Source organism: Takifugu rubripes, chromosome 17, assembly GCF_901000725.2.
Source record: "Takifugu rubripes chromosome 17, fTakRub1.2, whole genome shotgun sequence".
Classification (NCBI taxonomy): Eukaryota; Metazoa; Chordata; class Actinopteri; order Tetraodontiformes; family Tetraodontidae; genus Takifugu; species Takifugu rubripes.
The window spans coordinates 2,757,671-2,770,550 of record NC_042301.1 but is presented as its reverse complement, the minus strand read 5'-3'; the positions used below and the strand labels follow the sequence as shown (position 1 = coordinate 2,770,550).

The following is a 12,880-nucleotide window of genomic DNA, read 5'->3' as shown; positions in this document are numbered from 1 at the left end:
ATTTATTTAAATCATTTATTTTTTTTAAAGCTATATACTATAACCAGCTATTTGAATATTCATTTTAAGCATAATAACAATGGTAATTAATTTTCATCCCCCACACGATGACAGTGGAAGGAAAGTTAAAAAATAAAACATCAGCACATCCATCATTTGTTTTCCTGAAGACAAAGAGGGAATTCCAGCACGGCTTCCTTCAGATAAAAGGAGCCTGTTTGATGAGGCAGACATTAATCTGGGGATGCAGCCCTTATAGGTCCAGCCTGACTTCCATCCCCCTTCACACACAATCACGACGGTTAGATCAGCTCCACCAATAACAGACAATCTGAGGATCTGAAACCATCTCGCCACGCTGAGACACATCAGAAACATCTCCCTGTATCTGCGGTGTGGCGGTGATGCCACGACACGGGAGGGTTGACCTGGATATCAGCTCTTATTTCCACCAGAGTCACAAGCCCTCGCCGTTTTCAGCGTCCTCTTCAGACGGCATGTCTTCCACCATCTGCCCTTTGCTATCGCATCTGCTCCCGAATATGTTGGGAGGAGGGTGTTGGAGGCCGGCGAGCGCTTCCAATACATGCTGTGTGCCGTGTCATGACGTGGCGCTGAGGGACGCGGCGGCGTCGAGGAGAAATGGCGCAGATGATGGTCGTCAGGCACCAGATCACTCAAACGCAACTGGAAATTCCTCCAGAAAATCTGCCTGCTCGGAATAATTAGTTTTAAAATGCCCTTCCAAATCCAAGGGAATAAACCCCCAAAGTCTTCTCTTTATTATTATTGGAAGCAACATGCAGGGGCTTTTATTTTTTTAAAAAGCAAAATCAACCCCAACTGGTTTTCGACACCAGCGTCAGAAAAAAAGATCAGAAAATGTCTCGGAAAATTCAAGATGATCAAATGTGAATGTGAAAATTCGATTCTCCCACACAGGCGCTCCCCACTGCCATCCCTAAAACGAGCTTCCATTAATATTTAAAGCTGAATGGACACAGGAAGCAGGAAGCGTCTCTCTGTGCCGACACCTGGAAACAGCCGAGCACACTTGACTTCGTTATCTCAAAACTCCGGGACAACTGGAGGAAGATCCTCCTGCTCCACTCAGGTCGGAATAATAATCATGTAGCTCTTTGTTGCCATCCTGTGGACTTCAGAGAGTCAAAATACACAAAACAAGACCAAACCAAAGAGATGCTTTCAGACAAACCCGCATTCTTATTCCTGCTGCTCTTCTTATTGCCGTCGTTGTTGTTTACTCAACGGAAGATTGTGTCAACGCTGTTCTAACAATGCAGATTAGCCCACGAGCACGTCGTGGCAAATATGAAACAGGGAGACACATCATGTGACTAAGTGAGCACAAGTTGCAACAAAACATCCAAGAAGGGAGCAAATTCAGGGACGCTTTTGGCGTTTTTTGCATCCCAAACAGTCGTTTTGGTTGTTTTCCCGTCCGCAGGTCAGGATGTTGTTTAATGTTCAACGTGGGGATTCAACCTCTGCTGTGCATCATGTAAGGAGTTTTTTGGGTGTGTTTTTTTTTTCTTCGATTTCTTTGCTAAATTATTGTCACATTTATAAAAGATGTTTTTTGAACATTTGTCCAGAATACCTGCAGTCTGACTGTCAACCTCATCGGCTGTCTCCTCATTAACTGTCTATTTTTAACCACTTACACATAATTAGGCTACAGGAACTTCAGCTGCTTCATTATGTGTAAAATGTGCATTAATGACACAGTGCAGACAAGAGCAAAATTATAAGGACAATTACGTAATGCTAAAACTAATTTTATTGAGATAATTTCAATGGGGAACAGACGTCTATGGTAATATGCATTCAGTCATGTGATCTTCAGAGATTACAGATGCCTTTCATTTAAATAATTGTCAGGATACTGCAGAGTAAATGGTAAAAATATTTTAAAAATTTCCTTTAATGCAAATATGGATTTTATAGTCCAATTACATTATCAGAAGACAGCTATCAGAAGGCACGTGCATGAACACAAAGGTGGGGCTCGGCTGTGGTGATGCACACTTAACCTCTGATGTCTTTTTATGTTGCTTTTTTTTTTAATCTTCTGACACAACAGAGCATTTTACACCGATGTCAGACATCACCTTCACCCTGGAAATGACCGTAAGAACTGAGCTGAGTTATTCGTTGGAATTTTCACAGTAGTTTGATTAGCTAGAGATTCCCATGAAGTTGCCCGAGTCCTTTGAAGGAACATCAGCCCGCTCAAAGGCTGCTGGTGTTCTTTGTAGATACTCTTTTTTTTATGTGCAAAATGGGAAATTTAAGGGTGGAGGCGCTTCATCTAAAATGCAGAAAACTGGGTCAACGTTTTACTACAATGTCGGTTTTTCCCCTCTCATTGTTGCTGAGCAGCTTTGGACTGTAAGCTTTGATGTCAAAACCGGCAAATATGATTGGCCGACAGCTGTGCGACCTGCAGGTGCTGGGTGTGTGGGTATTGGATGATTTGGACGCACAAATACGATTGGAGGACCGTCAGGAATGAGATGGGGGTGTGGTTCCAGTTAGAATAGGCCAGCAGTGGTGCTCCCCTCCAACCGAAATCTGTGGCCCCCTGGGGAGGCTGTTGTGGGAGCATGAATATATGTGGGACTGTGGAAAGGGGAGAGCAGGGAAGTAGCTTTGCAACCTACCGACAGGCATCGATTGGGTGAGAGCGAGGAAAAAAAGAGCAATTGGGATTGGAGCAGGCAAAAACAAATGTGGCTGCATGAACCAATGGGGGGGTGGCAAGCAGCGGGAGACGTGTGGAAAATCTGCTCAAAATGGACCCAAAACCAAACCATAATTTGCAGAACTATCGCGTAAACGGCAGGGCTCAGAAACCACACTCGGGAAACAAAAACCAAAACACCCAAGCTGCACATCGACACCAAATATTTAATTATTTAAAAATAGGCGGAATAAACCGGGATTTAGGGCCCAGAATCACATCACACCTGTTTTAACAAGGTTTTGTGCTGTATAAACACCCGTTTATGAACACAGATCAATCAAAGAATCTTGGATAGTGCTAAAGTTCCATCTTTGTGCCTAACGATGCCGTCATGACGAGCACGCGCCATACATCGCTTAAAGAAAGGACTGGATTGAAATATCCAGTTTTATTTTGTTGAATTTTCAGAGCAGTTTGAAACTGTGGTTTTATTAAATGAAAATGACTCTCCAGTTACTGCAATTCTGCAAAGCTTATTTCTTTATTAACGCAATCAAATGAAGCAGTGGCAACAAAAAGAAGCAGCCTGGAATTGTCCCTGTTCATGCTACTTGACTTTTATCTACATTGTCAGCAGATTCTTTAATAATAGCATTGAAATCAGAACTATAGATGACGATATTAACAAGTTTAACCTTTGCATTGTGATGTAGACACAGCAGTGGCTTTGTTTTAACACAAAACTGGAAGTAGAACACTTAAAAAAGAGCGTAATTAATTCCTACATGTAAAAAAAATATTTATAAAATAAATAGTGAATTATTTGCAATCAACTATTATTATAATAATAGTACATATTAATTTTAAGTGAAGAAGAATATGACCAAACTGGAGACATAAAACTCACTGTTTTATGTTTATTTATGTGGAGTCCGAAGCCTGGTGAATGTGGCGTCGTGGAATTTCAGCCAAAATATGAAATCTTTGTTTTCCCAACTCACTGATGATGAAAAGCCACCGACGAGTAAACGTCGGAGCAGAGTTAACACGTTCTAGCAGCTAGAACGTGTTAATCTAGAGTCTAGCTAGCGCCCTGCACACGCAGCGTCGGCCTCGTCAGGTCAGGCTTGGAAAATCTGCCTGTCATGTGCTCACCACCACCATGCTAATCCTGTTAGGACACGGGTTTCATGCCCGACACGCACTTCTACAACACATACATTGTCACGCTGCTGACCTCCTCTGTAAGGGCTGTAAAAAAAATTTTTCAAAACCCAGTACAATTATTGTTGAATGAGTGACGTCATAGAAGGGGTGTGGCCTGTTATCCACTGAGACTCCATATTGAGATGTGATCTGGAACAAAATGGAGGCAAATATGAAGATAACCCTTCCTATTTTTTAATCTACCATTAATATTTTTGTGTTTTTACTTCCTTTTATGTTAGCTAAAGAAGTTTTTCCAGAACACGAATGTGGGCGTATAATGTTCTGTTCAGAAGAAAGTTTTTTCAGCAAAGACGGCCATTTCAATGGAAATAGGGGAAAGAAGAAAAAAGATTATGGATCTTGTGGGAACTGCTCCCAGTTTGCTGTGGTGTGCTCTGGTTCGCCAGCCAAACCGGGTTTAATCGGTAAACACAGGAACAGCTATGAAAAATGGACAAAGAATATGAGATCCTGAAGTCATTTGAAGCGGAATACAAAGTAAAAATTATCAGACTTTTTCTTTTTAGTGTCAGGTGAATAGAAAGCTATATAAACATTTTCCATTTTATGTCTGCCAGAGGAAATAAAGCACAGGAATGGCTTCCTTTCACTATCAAAATTATACTTTAATTTGACTTTCCTCTATCATAATCTCTATTTTGGTCTTTATAGGCATCCAGTAATTATCCCAAATGTCTCACTCCCGTCCTAAAGTTTATTTATTTGTTTTTTTTAAATAAATAGATTAACTCCAGGGCAACAAAATATATATTGTTTTCTTGCTGTGCGTTGTTGATTTTATGTCACTATTTTAAACTATTTCAATACATTTGAATGTAAAAAAGAAAAAAATGAAACAAAAATAAGTCACAGAATCTGCTATGCTGAAAAAAAACGTATCCGTCAGGAATAATTTATTACAGCTAGATTCAAGGAGCATGATTTATTAAAATCTGCTCTTAATTAACAGCTTCAATCAATGTGCTCATTAACTGCTCAGCTGGATGCTACAGGTAGCCTTTCAAATGATGCACACACAAGACAACGTCACAAAATTCATTTACATCTACACAGGGTTGTTTAAGATATAGGATTAATTTAGCACCGCAACATTAGAGCTTCTCAGACTCCCCAATGATAGAGCTGATGCCAAGCTAACACAGATTTTAATATCCTCAAACCATCCCCAAAAAAAGCTCGGACAGACCGACACATGAAGGTCTCACTGATCTGAAGGCCTCCATCACTGACGGGTAATGTTACAAGAATGGGGAGATCAGTCTCCACGCCGCAGCAGATCCTGGCTGCTTAACATTCACATCCTCGGCTCACGAGGATAAACTTGGCACCCTTCCCAGAGCCGGCTGCTAGCCTGGAACATATAGCTCAGCAGCGCCGCTATTAGCACCGCCACGGTCTTGGAAACCATGAACCAGACTCATTCATAATTGATCAGAACAGATGAACAAATCAAGGCCTGCATCTTTATGGATACCTGAAATCTTCGATGATTTTTATGAAAGAAAATCCATCCTTGAAAGCTGGAAGATGCTTAATTAATCCCGAAATCACCCTGATAGAAGCGTAACGGTGATTTGTGCCATTTATAAGCCTGTTTTTAGATGCTACTGGTTGGGTAACAGTAACAGTGAAGCTCCTGTTAGCTAATTTCACCAGTTGATTGCAATTAACTGGTTCTGCTGGTGTCAGTGTGTGTGTGTGTGTGTGTGTGTGCGTGTGTGTGTGTTTCCTTGGGGATATTTGAACCAGCCGTTAATGCCACAACCCAGCTCAGCTGCTAGACACCACTTCAAACATGTTTACGTGCGTGCACGCGCACGCACGCACTCAGCAGTGATGCTTTCATCTGCACACCTATAGTGAAACGCTGCGGGGGTGGTGGTGGTGGTGGGTTTGGGGGCTCAAGCTCCTGAGTGATCAATCACATCCACAAATACAGGAAGCCGTGCACGTGTGGGACTGGGGTTGCATGATGAGCAGCTTTGCCTGCACCCTCACAGAAGAAAACAGATGCTTCACAGTTCTACGTCAAGCTGCTGACGGCATGTAAAGTGCTGGTATTTGCCCCCTCACTGATTCTTTTTTCTCTTTTATTTCTTTGGACAGACTTCGTTCATAATGTATAATTTTCTATTAGACAAAGATAACCCAAGTAAACACAAAATGCAGCTTTTATTCCATGATTCTATTTATTAAGGGGGAAGAAACCATCCAAGCACGGTTGACCCTTTGTAGGGGGACAAAAAATGATTTCACCAGGGCCTGATTACTGCCCAACCGGCTGAATTAAGAAATCAATTATTTAGACGCAGTCTAACGAGTTGATGGGGGGCGACGATCCAGAGATGTTCAAGAACAAACGAGAAACAAGGTGATTGAAATCAATCAGTCTGGAAACGGTGAAAAGCCATTGAGAAGGCTTTGGGAATCAAGCCATCCCTGGTTAGAGCGGTTAACCTACCCAGGAGCGACCGGCCTGTCAAAATTACCCCAAGTGTTCAGCAACGACTCATCCAAGAGGTCACGAAAGAACCCGGAACTTTTTTAGAACTTTGGTCCCAGTGTTCATGACTCATCAACAGGAAACACACTTTCTGGAAGGTCTCTGTGTGTGTGTGTGTGTGTGTGTGTGTGTGTGTGTGTGTGTGTGTGTGTGTGTGTGTGTGTGTGTGTGTGTGCGTTCGGTTACATCAGGGGTAAAAATAACTGTGGTGCGGTGGCACTGTGATGGTTGTTTCGGCCATTAGTTCATCACTGCAGGTTCAAGTGGAACAAGTGAGTGCCCGGCTGGGGGCAGCACACATGACCGGACCCTTTAAACCCAATAAAGCTTGTAATTACCTAGCTTTACATACGCAACAGCGGGGGCTTACAAGTGGTGCATTTTTGACACCCGGGATTCAGGACTGACTCCGCCGGAGCAGCGAGCAGCTGCTGAGTCCCTCATATCACCTTTGTACAGCCAAGAGACAAATAAGGGGACATAAGCTGGGCGGTGGTGCAACTACACAACCACACCAACACTTTCTAACGAACTCGAACATTGTTTACAGTGGCAGTGATCATTAGAATCTGATGCTGCCAGTATTGGCGGGGCTTGAGTCGCTGCTAGCAACAGTGTCAAGTTGGTCTCCAGGAGGATTAGGACGGACAACAAAAGGTGTCCATCTTTTGTAATTGGGCTTTTTTTCCCCCTCTCTTTTTTCCTTTCTCTCCAGTTTTGTCGCTCCGCTTTTATGCCCATACGAACTCCCATTTGGCTTTTGGTGGCGATTTTATCCCAATTACCTTTGGAGACCAGTCGTAAATTTACGCATCGCGAGAGCGAATTTAGCAGACACTTTTATTCATCATTTGGATGTACGCACAAGACCGAAGACAATCGTTTGAAATTCCTTCTGACCGTGACCCATCGAGGCTGCTGAAACCTGTATTATACACAGGATGTTTTTTTAATATCAAGGTAGTCGGAATTGTTAAGTGAGTCTGACTGAAGTCGGGGCAAAACCCGCCTCTCTGTTACCGGGCCCAGGCGCTCCCAGTCCCCACTAATTCTGCGCCTGACAACGACCTGAAACACATCAGCAAGTCCACCTCTAGATGGTTTTGGAGTGGGCCAGTCAAAGTCCACATCAAGTGTGACCTTCAAGGCCCTTTATGCTGTGAACCCCTCCAACGTGGCGGAGTTAAAACAACTCTGCAAAGAAGAGTGAGCCAGAATTCCTCCACAGCGACGTGAAAGTCTCATAACCAGCCATCACGAAGGCTTGATTGCAGTTATTGCCGCCGAGGGTGGCACAACCAGTTATTAGGTTCAGGGGGCAATTAGTTTTTCACAGAGGGGCAGACAGGTTGGGATTTTCTTCCCCTTCATAAATAATAAAATCATTTAGAAACCGGATTAAATTTACTCCGATTTGCTGTAACAGAACCACATAATAAACAGAATGATAATGATAAATGACAAAATCTAAAATATCAATGATACGAGCTAGTTAGAAGAGTCAATTCTAAACTGATCCATGTTACACACGTCGCCAAGCAATTTTTAACCTTGTTCCATTATTTTAATCATCACAAACTATAAAACAAATCCAACCAGCGACCTAAAAAAGGTTGGTGCTTGCTGAAAAATATGTTTGTATCAGAAAAAATGAGTGTATCAGAAGAAAATAAAATAAAGTAAACATTGAGAAAATGAATTTGGAAGGAAAAAAAGGCAGACAGATGGAAATAAATTAAGAACCGAGGGCAGGAATTTGATTCCTACGTCTCACAGCAGTGGATCCCTGACTGATTTTGCCATCTAATAATTCAAATTCCTCTGTTACACTCCTTCCATGACTCTCCTCATGGGTGACAGGCGGGTGTCTCTATTTGGTGCCAATTACAGATTGTTCGGCGTTGGCGTGCTGCTGGGATGCAAGGCTGTGCCATATCCAGCCCCCACAGCTCCCAATTTACTCATCAAACACTCCCATCTACACTTTGGTCACTTAGGAAACTTAGACTGCTCCACAAAAACCCCCTCACTGGTCGTTACGACGGTAGGGGGAGAGAGCGAGCGAGCAGAAAGAGCAGCGGGTTGTGTGACGAGGGAAGCCTGAATGACAATGAACAAGAGAAATCCAGAACATTCTAAACTGGAAAGCACTTTTGTATTATCCCCTAGATCAGACGCGTCGCACTCACAATCGGAATCTCTGGCCAAACCCCATTAACTTTTATTGAAAAGACGACGTCAATATTAGGAGACTGAAGATGGTCGCTGGAGCTCGTCCAAGCTGCCTTTTGGTAGAGGCTGTGTGGGCAAGTCGCAGCCCCATGTAGACCCAAACAACCAGACTCACAAACCTAAGGTCGGTTTAGAGTCGCCGAGCCCCAAATGCGAGTCTTTGAGGGAGAAAACCCACAGAGAAGAGCCAGTCAGCTCCCAGAACCTTCTTGTGCCGCTCCCCCCCCCTTTATCTGCTTGCTATGAGGAGTCTCGCCATGGTACCGTTTGGAGGCTTTTCCGATAGAGGCACCAGGGCCGAGTAGGTTCTTCTTTCAGTACCTCCTGGTATAAAACTCAAGCTGCTACTAGTCAGCACCGAGGGGACGGGATCAACCACAGCACCACTGTGTTGCCTATCAACAATAACTGGTTCACCCTCGCAAATCTTTCACACATGAAATTGGAGGTATTGGAGGTCCGATCATTCTTGGTTGAGGGTCACTTTGATCTTTCAGAAGTCCGTAAAGACCGCCAGAGGTCTCTGACTAATGTTAGATACAAGGATGAGATCCTGAGAGCCATTGTCACACCACACCATAGGTCCAGGGTTCCACCAGGCCCAAGATGGACATATCTATTAATAAACCAGGCTCATTGATAGATTAATTAACGGGATGATTATGAATTCAGACATCTCTGTCAAGTTGTTTTCCCTGAAGCTGCATGTGCGTGACCTGAAACACAAACACGCACATGCATGGAGACACACTGACACGCCCACCCCCACCGGAGTCACACAGCAGGGGGTTTAGCCCAGTTAACTTTAAGTCAAGTTGTTGAAGGACAAATAAATGCATAATAAGCAAGAAGATTATGATAATTCAGAACCACCAGGATGCTGGCCAAGCTGTGCTAAAGCACACACACACGTGCGCACACGCACACTCAAGCTGCAGCAGCTGCACAACTTGTGATATCTTTGTACCAAATATTGGTGTGTTGGTGGTCATTGTTGTTTTATTGACCACAGTTGTTTCTATTTCATAAAAGTGGCCCTGGATTTTGCTAATCTCTATTTTACAGTAGAAATAATTGCATTGCAGCATGAATTGTTCCATATGTTCCATACCTACTCCACCACTGCCTGTTTTTAATGGATTTGTCACAAAGGAACCTTATCGGCATCGTCCACTTTCACTCTCTTGATATCTTTTGACTTTGAGCTCTTCTTCTTTTAATGACGTCTCAATTTGTTGTTTTATCAGGGCAGTGAACTCATTTTACATTTTAATGGTCTTGTTTATGCGCACAGCGATATCTCACTGCTTATAATTGTCTTCAAAAATCAGATATGGCGGTCTAAGACCTGTAAACATAAAGAGCTCCACTGCAACTGCCAAGGACGAGGCTGAAAGACGAGCGGCTTGCTGTCGTAGCTGGATGGACACAGGACAGTCCAACATCTTACTGCTCCTTCATGGACAATTGAACAGGCAGCACGGAGGGAAAAGGCGCCTGGAGAACGGCTGTTCTTCACATCAGAGGAGTCAAGATCCTTGATTCTGAAGAAAGAGTGGAGAAGTTCCACCTCTGCCAAAGAATTTCAAACCAGTTATTTTGGAGACGCCAGTTAAAAGCCCCGGGAACATTTTTAACGGTGGCGTCATGGATGCAGCAGCCATCTGCAGCTACTGGGGGGCTGTGAGGCCTGGATCTGCCACCATCTGTGAGGCAGGGGTGGCAGCCAATATGGACAGGAAATGGCTGAGGCGACATTTGACAGGCAAAGTCACGGCCACAGCATAAGGACTCTGGAGGACGAGGAGGGGCTGGGGTAGGAACCCTCCAAGGCTGTCCGGTCCGGCAGGACTCGGTGAAGCTGCAGTGGCAACTGGTCCAAAAGAATGTGAGAGCTGCAGTGGGAGAATGCAAAAAATAAGATTACAAGTAAAAAAGGGGGGCCTGAAACATATGTGAACAAGGAAACAACAAGAACTACAGGTGGCTGCTTTAACAAGCAGTGTAAATACATCTATATGTGTGTGTGTGTGAGGTAGAGGGGGGACGGAAGAGAGAAGCATTATTGTACCACCTGCTGATGTGATGCTGAATTTTAAAGCAGCGCCATCAATAAGTAATAACAACCCCAGCAAAGGGTGTAATGAACACACACACACACACTGGAGAACAGGCACGACACGTGCAAATACATTTGCTCCCTCCGGAGTTGGGCGAGGCCGGTCTTCAAGGGTTGGCGCTGTGAGGTTCTTCTGTCCATCGTCAAGAAAGCGTCACAAACAACCGCGGAAAAGAAGGACGGCGCTACCCAGGCAGAGGTTTAGCCCACTATCCCAGGCACAGAAGGGGTGATGAAGGAGGCAGCTTAGATGGCCAAGCAGAGGCACACAGGGTGTTGCTTTTCTTCATAAGGTTTCAATCAACAGTGATCTTCAACATGCCGGAAATTTGTAATTGCTGGTATGTCGTTGGCGTTCTCAACATACCTAAAATTAAAGCTGTACTATAGGATAGGGTTGCGATTGTGAGTGAATCAGAGGAAGATTGTATTTCACATATTAATTAAACCCAATAATGGGTCATGAATTTGAATTACATCTGTAGATGCCACCACACGCTGTGGCTAATTTGCCACCTGCTGCATGTCTCCATGTGCTATTTGCTGTAGAACTCACGCGGCTTCAAATCTTTATTTTTTTAAATCATTTTTGGTCTTGGTTATCAAGCAAAATGTTCTTTGAATTTGCCTTTTTCTGATGTTTAACGTCCACCAAGGACAAATCACCTGCCTGATTTAAAAATGCATTTCCTTTCACAAAATCACACCTGTCTTTTGCAAAACTGCTTCTCTTTTACTTCAATCCCACACGAGACTGTCTATTTATGTGTTTCCCGTGAGCCAGGTTACAGCCTGGAACCCTTTCATTTCAGTGGACCTACTTCCTCTGAATAATCCTTGATAATTTATTAATAAGAGTTCAGAGATTAGAAACACACCGACTCAGCCCAAACACTTGTGATCTCGAGGCTGGACGATTGTGATTAATTATCCTTTTCATTGGTCAGGCTCTGAGTTTCTGTTGGGTGTCTATGTTAATATCTCCCTCTTATACTGAAAACTGCATTTTATTCTATTTTTGATGCCCTCAGACTCATTGTTAGACCACGTATGGACACGGTGAGTCTGCTGTCCAACCAACACCTATGAACCATAATGTTACACTCGCCACGCCGCATCCATCACCCACCCTCCACCCAGGGGCGGAGCCACGCCCGCATCCAGGTGTGGGGGGAGACGGTGCATCTCAAGTATTTGTTGGAATTGGAGCCAGCAAATGTGAATGTGATTGAAGACACGACAGACGAGAGATCAATAGAGAGCAAAAGAGGGAGGTTGAAAAAAGAACCTCTTTTAGTGAGAATGGAATACAAACATATCTGATTGTAAATTAATTAATTCAGTCAATGACATTTTACACTGGCTAGTCATAATAATAATATTGTCTTTATTGTACATTTGTGTGTGTGTGTGTGTGTGTGTGTGTGTGTGTGCGTGTGTGTGTGTGTGTGTGTGTGTGTGTGAGAGAAAAGCAAGACAAAAAGCAGTCTGAGCAGAGAAAGAAGTGATTTTCTTACTGTTAGTGTTGCTGAGGGTAGATTAGGATTCACCTGGAAAAGATGCGGGGGGGGGGGGGGGGGGGGGGGGGAGAGAGAGAATGCTGTTAGAAAACAATCTTCACACACAGACATGTGCAGACCTGAAGCTAGCTAGACGGAACCCACGGCTGAATTACATATTTCTGAAACGTGTCGGACAGGGAAGAATTGAGAGTCCAGCGGGTTTAACTTTACACTTGCGTTGGCAAACTGACACGAAATAACACATTCCTCTTGAAATGTGTTTGGGCGAGCGAGAGACGAGCTCCCTCTCCCGTCCTCTATCCAAGCGGACTGCAGTTAGGTGCCATGATGGACGTCAGATTGGAGTTCCCAGGTTGATACTCGGGATTTATTGGGGAGATTCACATTGGAATGAACTGACCAGAAAGTGTCGAGAGAACATCTGAGTGAACACGGAGCAAACTCACACAGTCAGAAACAGAAAAGCACATTTTGTCAGGTCTCCTTGTAGCTTAGATACTTTCATTAACGTATCATTTCACACTTCTGCGCATACACAAAACCTACTCATATTTAATGCGATTGGC

The 12,880-nt window shown here is 43.7% G+C and overlaps 1 protein-coding gene across 2 annotated transcripts in view; it reads right to left on the bottom strand.

Moving 5' to 3' along the window:
• Positions 1 to 12,880, bottom strand: part of LOC101077958 (teneurin-3-like) — a 126,887-nt gene that overhangs the window by 91,255 nt on the left and 22,752 nt on the right. For both annotated transcript variants that reach the window (XM_029851464.1, XM_029851467.1), the window contains exon 2: positions 12,309 to 12,341. The gene's annotated coding sequence lies outside the window, so the exon portion shown is untranslated. The remainder of the gene's footprint in view (positions 1 to 12,308; positions 12,342 to 12,880) is intronic.